General features: G+C 49.1%; 1 protein-coding gene across 1 annotated transcript in view; it reads right to left on the reverse strand.

The window, feature by feature from the left end:
- The window catches only part of N4BP2 (NEDD4 binding protein 2), a 123,248-nt gene extending 121,471 nt beyond the window's left edge, over nucleotides 1-1,777 (reverse strand). Inside the window, exon 1 of the mRNA XM_069744571.1 lies at nucleotides 1,658-1,777. The gene's annotated coding sequence lies outside the window, so the exon portion shown is untranslated. The remainder of the gene's footprint in view (nucleotides 1-1,657) is intronic.
- Between the last annotated feature and the right edge of the window lie 6,932 nt (nucleotides 1,778-8,709).

Raw genomic sequence — 8,709 nt, forward strand, 5'->3', positions numbered from 1 at the left:
TGGGAAACGCGTTCCCAATCTCTAGTTTTAAGTTCATTATTGGAAACATGCAGGAACTGACTTGGTATAGGACGGCATACATGCGGTCACATGCCGACTAAACTACATCCGGCCTCGCTCAATGCGAGCGTATAGAGCAGTGTTTCTCAACTCCGGTCCTCAAGACCCCACAACAGGTCATGTTTTCAGGATTTCCTTAGTATTGCACAGGTGATAATTTCATCACCTGCTCAAGCATTAATTCCATCTCCTATGCAATACTAAGGAAATCCTGAAAACATGACCTGTTGTGCGGTCTTGAGGACCGGAGTTGGGGAACACTGGTAATGAGCGAGGCCAGATACAGTCTAATTGGCACGTGACGAAATGTATGCAACTCACATACTTCTGGTCAGCATGCCTCCTATCCCTGCACTGGAGAATCCTCACAGTGTGCAGTGCACGCAATGTGAAGACTCACAAGTCTGCAGTCACATAGAGGGACTGCAAACTTCTAGCTTTAACCAGGACAAATAAAATTTGGCTGAGCCACTGCCCCGAACTGTCCTCTCTCAGATGCAGCTTCACCTCTACAGCATCGGAGGAGCACAAGGGGACCACTGTCAGCCGGATCCGGCCAACTCTATTGTAAGACGCTTGCAAACACGTGCTCCTTGCATCATGTGGCTTCTGCGGACACACTGCAGAGGTGGCAGGTAACCTAGGCAACCAGAAGTAAACTATAGCAAGCTCATTCTTCAGAACAGAAGATTTTAACAAAAAGTAAATGCTTTGAAAATGTAGACCTTTTAATTAGTGATGAGGGAACGTACTCGGGTAACATCTTATCTGAGCGTCTGGCAGTGCCTGTGTATTATGCTCCAGTCCCTGCGGCTGCATGATTTGCAGCTGTTAGACACATGTGCGGAGCCCCTAACAAACAGGCAATCCCTGCACGTGCTGAGGCTAACAGCCGCATATCATGCAGTCACAGGGACTCTCATAATATACGAGCAGGCCCCGAAAAGACGATATCCGAGTACATTATACAACCATCCGGATATGGATGTAAGTACACCTTCACCATCAGGTCTAATTAAAGGGGTTGTTCTGTACTCTTATACTGATGGCCTGTCCTTAGGATAAGTCATCAATTCCAGATCGGAGAGATGTGAGACCCGGAGCCCCTGACAATCAGCAGTTCCTGGACCGATGTAATCACTTGTGGAGCTGTACAGCACAGCGCCATCCACTGGATAGTACTGCACATCTCCCCTATCAGAACAAACAAGTGATTTGCAGTTCCCACTGCGGCCACAATGCCGGTGGTGGCGCTGTGCTGCACTACAGACCGGCGAGGGGGTCCGGTGTCCTCCATAAAAGGATAGGTCAGCACTATACCGGTCCTGCACAACCCAAATAATGATGCACTCAGATTGTATGGTGAAACCTGGTGACAACAGCTGAGAGAAACGAAAAATCCCATTCCATGGCTGCAGCTGTCAGGACAGCACGGCTGCTAGGCAGGTCCTGGCACTTGTGGTCCCCCTGCAGTGTGTGTGAGGTCGGACACTCACAGCAAACAACTAGTCCTGCGAACTACAACTCCCATAATCCTTTACCGCCAGGCTCTGCTCTATAGCTGCACCGCATAATCACGTTCCTGAACATTATTTACCTCATGAACCGGTCACCTCGCAGGTTCCGGCTCCCGACATGCACCGAGCACCGCCAGACACAGGGACCGGAGCCAACAACACACCGAGCACATCACGTGACCCTAACAACAAGGTGAAACGTGCTGCTCTGTACAACAAAGCGCCGCCGGAGCTCCAGCGCTCACAGCCGAGCGCCCTCATGTGGCCTGGAGGACCTCACTACTCTGCGCCTGCGCAACACGTGAGAGGAGGTTGCTGGGGCTCCAGTCCTCAGAGCACAGGCAGGGGTGAACCTAGCCACACTGCTGCCTGAGGCGAACTTCAAAACGGCGCCTAAAAAAAACACATATACAGTACAGCCCCCTATAGGGCTCCCATCTCATATACAGTCCCCCCATACATTACATGAGTGATAACTATTGTACATTCTACAATAGGTCATGAATCAGACAGTACAGTCCTCCATACTGTATTCTGGGCACCACAGTGCTCCTTACAGAATAATGAGCCCCATATATTGCTCCATACAGTATAATGAGCCCCATATATGGCTCCATACAGTATAATGAGCCCCATATATTGCTCCATACAGTGTTGTGGGCACCGCCACACAGCACCCCATACAGAATAACATACCCCATATATTGCTCCATACAGTATAATGAGCCCCACATGATGCTCCATACTGTATAATGGCCACACATGATGCTCCATACTGTATAATGGCCACACATGATGCTCCATACTGTATAATGGCCACACATGATGCTCCATACTGTATAATGGCCACACAGTGCTCCATACTGTATAATGGGCAAACATAATGCTCCATACTGTATAATGGTCACACATGATGCGCCATACTGTATAATGGCCTCACATGATGCTCCATATTGTATAATGGCCACACAGTTACTCCTACACACGCGGCTGCGCTCCGTACACCTTGCACACATGGCTCCGCTCCATACACCTCGCACACACCCGGCTCTGCTCCATACACCTTATACACACACGGCACCGCTCCATACACTGAATACACACCCGCCTCCGCTTCGTACACCTCATACACACCCAGCTCCGCTCCATACACCTCATAAACACCCGGCTCCGCTCCATACACCTCATAAACACCCGGCTCCGCTCCGTACACCTCATACACACACGGCTCCGCTCCGTACACCTCATACACACACGGCTCCACTCCTTACACCTCATACACATTCATCTACCCTCCATACACCTCATACACACACGGCTCCGCTCTATACACCTCATACACACACTTACCATGGCAACCAGCACAGCAGTCCTGCAATCCATGGAGGTCCCGATCATGTGACCTGTGAATCCTCCCCTCTTGTGACCTCATCACAGGTCCTGTTTGCACGGAGCAGCCAATATGTGGTGTGCTGCTCTGCGGGTGCAGTGATGATCGGCTGATATTGCACATGGTGGGTTGTGTGTTATGATCTGGTGGCCAAAGAGCAGCATGAGACGGACTCTGGAGAAGGTTGTCCCTGTACTGACCGCAAACCCTGACCCTAGCAGCGCAACTAGAAGTAGCCGTCGGGGGTACCTAACACTCCCTAGACCCCTCGGCACAGCCTAAGATCTAACTACCCCTAAAGACAGAAACAGGAAACCTATCTTGCCTTAGAGAAAATCCCCAAAGGATAGATAGCCCCCCACAAATATTGACTGTGAGAGGAGAGGGAAATAACATACGCAGATATGGATTCAGATTTTAGCATAGGAGGCCATACTAGCTAAAAAGAAAGAATAGAACAGAGTACTATGCGGTCAGTATAAAAATACTAGAAAATATCCACCGCAGAAAATACGGATCACCACATCTGACTAAAGACATGGGGGGTATATCTGCATCTCCAGAGAAATATCTAGACTGCAAAAAATCCTTCACAGACTAAGCTGGACAAAACAAAAACATGAAAATGCACAGAACTATAAAGTCCACTGCAGGTGGACAGCAAAAACCAAGCCAGGACTTATCTTAGTAGAAAAGCACAGCAAACTGGAGAGACCAGCAGGGAAGAGAATCCTTCCAGAACAATGGACAACTGGCACTGACTAAAGGATCCTGCAAAGCTATATACCCCAGTCAGTTTTGCAATTAGTAGATACACCCGTCCACTCCTGCAGTCCAGGCACAACTGCATTACCCTCTACAACCACCGGAGGGAGCCCAAAAGCTGAATTCACAACAGTACCCCCCCCCCTTGAGGAGGGGTCACCGAACCCTCACCAGAGCCCCCAGGCTGATCAGGATGAGCCCGATGAAAGGCACTAACCAAATCAACGGCATGGACATCAGAGGCAGAAACCCAAGAATTATCCTCCTGGCCATAACCCTTCCATTTGACAAGGTACTGAAGCTTCCGCCTCGAAAAACGGGAATCCAAAATCTTCTCAACAACATATTCCAACTCCCCATCGACCAATACGGGGGCCGGAGGATCAACAGAGGGAACACATATTTCCGCAACAAAGATCTATGGAAGACATTATGAATAGCAAAAGAGGCCGGAAGCGCCAGGCGAAAGGACACCGGATTAATAATCTCAGAAATCCTATAAGGACCAATAAATCGAGGCTTAAACTTAGGGGAAGAAACCTTCATGGGAACATGACGGGAAGATAACCAAACCAGATCACCAACCCGAAGCCGGGAACCAACACACCGACGACGGTTAGCAAAACGCTGAACCTCCTCCTGAGACAGCACCAAATTGTCCACCACATAAGCCCAAATCTGCTGCAACCTGTCGACCACAGAATCCACACCAGGAAGGTCAGAAGGCTCAACCTGCCCAGAAGAAAAACGAGGATGAAAACCAAAATTACAAAAAAAAGGCGAAACCAAAGTAGCCGAACTAGCCCGATTATTAAAGGGAAACTGTCACCCCGAAAATCGCGGATGAGGTAAGCCCACCGGCATCAGGGGCTTATCTGCAGCATTCTGTAATGCTGTAGATAAGCCCGCGATGTTACCTGAAAAAGGAGAAAAAGACATTAGATTATACTCACCCAGGGGTGGTCCCGCTGCTGGTCAGGTCGGATGGGCGTCTCTGGTCCGCTCCGGCGCTTCCCATCTTCATTACAAGACGTCCTCTTCTGATCTTCAGCCACGGCTCCGACGCAGGCGTACCTTGCTCTGCCCTGTTGAGGGCAGACAAAGTACTGCAGTGCGCAGGCGCCGGGCCTCTGACCTATCCGGCGCCTGCGCACTGCAGTACTATCCTCTGCCCTCAAGAGGGCAGAGCAAAGTACGCCTGCGCCGGAGCCGTGGCTGAAGATCAGAAGAGGACGTCTTGTAATGAAGATGGGAGGCGCCTGTTATGATGCGGTGGTTTAGGAGCAACATGGAACGACCTCTGAAGGAAGTGGTAACTGTACTGACCGCAGTCCCTAAGCTCAACACAACACTAGAAGTAGCCGTGGGATGCTCCTAACTCTCCCTAGGCACCTCGACACCGCCTAAGAGCTAACTACCCCTAAAGATAGAAGCAGGAAAACTATCTTGCCTCAGAGAAAATCCCCAAAGGATAGATTAGCCCCCCACAAATAATGACTGTGAGTGGAGAGGGAAAAGACATACACAGAATGAAACCAGGATGAGCACAGGAGGCCAGTATAGCTTGATAGAAAGGACAGGATGGAATACTGTGCGGTCAGTATAAAACACTACAAAAATCCACGCAGAGTTTACTAAAAATCTCCACACCTGACTAAAGGTGTGGAGGGTAAATCTGCTTCCCAGAGCTTCCAGCAAGACAGAATTAATTCATACTGATTACGCTGACAAACATAGAAAGCACAGAACGGATAAGTCCACAATCTGTGAACAAAAAGAGCAAGCAAAAACTTAGCTTTGCTGAACTGGTCAGGATAACAGGGAAATCCAAAGAGATGTGAATCCAACCAGGAACCATTTACAAGTGGCACTGGCAGAAGGACAGAGCCAGGCATAAATAGCCGAGCAGAAAAGACGATCAGTGGAAGCAGCTGAAGACAGCTAACTCCACGGAGCAGCCATACCACTAGAAACCACAAGAGGGAGCCCAAGAGCAGAACTCACAAAAGTGCCACTTACAACCACTGGAGGGAGCCCAAGAGCGGAATTCACAACATTACCCCACCCCCCTCTTGAGGAGGGGTCTGTTATGAACAGGTGATTCAGAACCACAATGGACCTAGTGGTTAAGAGCACACAAAGTGACCTGATAGTTACTAACATAGGACGAGCTCTGAGACGTGGGAACTCTGCTGACCGCAATCCCTAATCCTATCATACCACACCAGGGATTCAAGCTTGAGGAGGCTAATTTGCATATTCCAGGTGCCTTCTGGGAAAAGCGAAGAGTCTCCCTAAGCTAGAAGATCGTTGGGTACAGCCGGGACCAGCTGCTTGGAAAGCATCACCAAACCAGGGATTCAAGCTTGAGGAGGCTAATTTGCATATTCCAGGTGCCTTCTGGGAAAAGCGAAGAGTCTCCCTAAGCTAGAAGATTGTTGGGTACAGCCGGGACCAGCTGCTTGGAAAGCATCACCAAACCAGGGATTCAAGCTTGAGGAGGCTAATTTGCATATTCCAGGTGCCTTCTGGGAAAAGCGAAGAGTCTCCCTAAGCTAGAAGATTGTTGGGTACAGCCGGGACCAGCTGCTTGGAAAGCATCACCAAACCAGGGATTCAAGCTTGAGGAGGCTAATTTGCATATTCCAGGTGCCTTCTGGGAAAAGCGAAGAGTCTCCCTAAGCTAGAAGATCGTTGGGTACAGCCGGGACCAGCTGCTTGGAAAGCATCACCAAACCAGGGATTCAAGCTTGAGGAGGCTAATTTGCATATTCTAGGTGCCTTCTGGGAAAAGCGAAGAGTCTCCCTAAGCTAGAAGATTGTTGGGTACAGCCGGGACCAGCTGCTTGGAAAGCATCACCAAACCAGGGATTCAAGCTTGAGGAGGCTAATTTGCATATTCCAGGTGCCTTCTGGGAAAAGCGAAGAGTCTCCCTAAGCTAGAAGATCGTTGGGTACAGCCGGGACCAGCTGCTTGGAAAGCATCACCAAACCAGGGATTCAAGCTTGAGGAGGCTAATTTGCATATTCCAGGTGCCTTCTGGGAAAAGCGAAGAGTCTCCCTAAGCTAGAAGATTGTTGGGTACAGCCGGGACCAGCTGCTTGGAAAGCATCACCAAACCAGGGATTCAAGCTTGAGGAGGCTAATTTGCATATTCCAGGTGCCTTCTGGGAAAAGCGAAGAGTCTCCCTAAGCTAGAAGATCGTTGGGTACAGCCGGGACCAGCTGCTTCGAAAGCATCACCAAACCAGGGATTCAAGCTTGAGGAGGCTAATTTGCATATTCCAGGTGCCTTCTGGGAAAAGCGAAGAGTCTCCCTAAGCTAGAAGATTGTTGGGTACAGCCGGGACCAGCTGCTTGGAAAGCATCACCAAACCAGGGATTCAAGCTTGAGGAGGCTAATTTGCATATTCCAGGTGCCTTCTGGGAAAAGCGAAGAGTCTCCCTAAGCTAGAAGATCGTTGGGTACAGCCAGGAGCAGCTGCTTGGAAAGCATCACCAAACCAGGGATTCAAGCTTGAGGAGGCTAATTTGCATATTCCAGGTGCCTTCTGGGAAAAGCGAAGAGTCTCCCTAAGCTAGAAGATTGTTGGGTACAGCCGGGACCAGCTGCTTGGAAAGCATCACCAAACCAGGGATTCAAGCTTGAGGAGGCTAATTTGCATATTCCAGGTGCCTTCTGGGAAAAGCGAAGAGTCTCCCTAAGCTAGAAGATCGTTGGGTACAGCCGGGACCAGGTGCTTAGAAAGCATCACCAAATCGCGCGCCTTGCGGCGCGCAAATTTTTGCCTGTAGGACATTATTGCAAGAAAGCTTGGCTGAGTAGATTACACAAGAAGGAAAACACACAGCAAGTCAGCAGGATCTAGGAGCAACATGGCAGATGTGACAACCTACATGGTGAGCTGTAGCATGTGCTACATGTTCACAGATCGACCAGAAGAAGAATCAAATTTCACCTGTCAGAAGTGTAGACTAGTGGCCCTTTTAGAAGAAAAGGTGCGGGGTCTGGAAGAAAGAATAGCAACTTTGAAACTCATCAAAGAGAATGAAGACTTTCTAGACAGAACAGAAGCATCTCTACTGGTCACAGAAGGTGAAAAAAGTGTCAGAGAACCTCCAAAAGCAGATGAGTGGAAGCATGTGACCAAAAGAAGCAAGAAGACCATGGAGAAATTACCAACCACACAACTGAAGAACCGATATCAAATCTTTGTAGAGGATGAAGATGGCACACCTAAGGATGAAGCAATACCAGCAAGCAAAAAAGAAAAGGGCACACAGCAACAAGTGACAGCAAAAAGTACAGCCAAGAAGCAACGAAGAGTGGTGGTGGTGGGAGACTCACTACTGAAAGGCACAGAAACAGCCATCTGCAGACCGGACATAACTGCAAGAGAAGTATGCTGCCTTCCAGGTGCGATGATCAAGGATGTGACCGATAGGACACCAAAGCTCTTCAGCTCCAAGGACGTCCACCCATTTCTTCTGATACATGTTGGCACCAATGACACGGCAAGGAAGGACCTACCGACAATCTGCAAAGACTTTGAAGAGTTGGGTAAGAAAGTAAAGGAACTGGATGCACAGGTAGTTTTTTCTTCTATCCTTCCAGTAGACGGGCATGGCACCAGGAGATGGAACAGGATCCTTGGTGCAAACAACTGGCTAAGACGATGGTGCAGACAACAAGGATTCGGATTCCTGGACCACGGTGTGAATTACTTGTACGATGGACTCCTCGCCAGAGACGGACTACACCTCAACAAACCTGGGAAACACACATTCGCCAGAATACTCGCTACACTCATCTGGAGGGCGTTAAACTAGAAGAAGAGGGGACAGGAAGAAAAACATTAGACTTGAACAAAGAAGATCCAGGAAAACATACTCAGAAGGGAGGTAAGAACATTTCTAAAACAATCCACAGCGAGGAGATTGGAACAAAACAAAATCCTCTAAACTGCATGCTCGCA

Source organism: Ranitomeya imitator, chromosome 1 (genome assembly GCF_032444005.1).
Source record: "Ranitomeya imitator isolate aRanImi1 chromosome 1, aRanImi1.pri, whole genome shotgun sequence".
Lineage (NCBI taxonomy): Eukaryota > Metazoa > Chordata > Amphibia > Anura > Dendrobatidae > Ranitomeya > Ranitomeya imitator.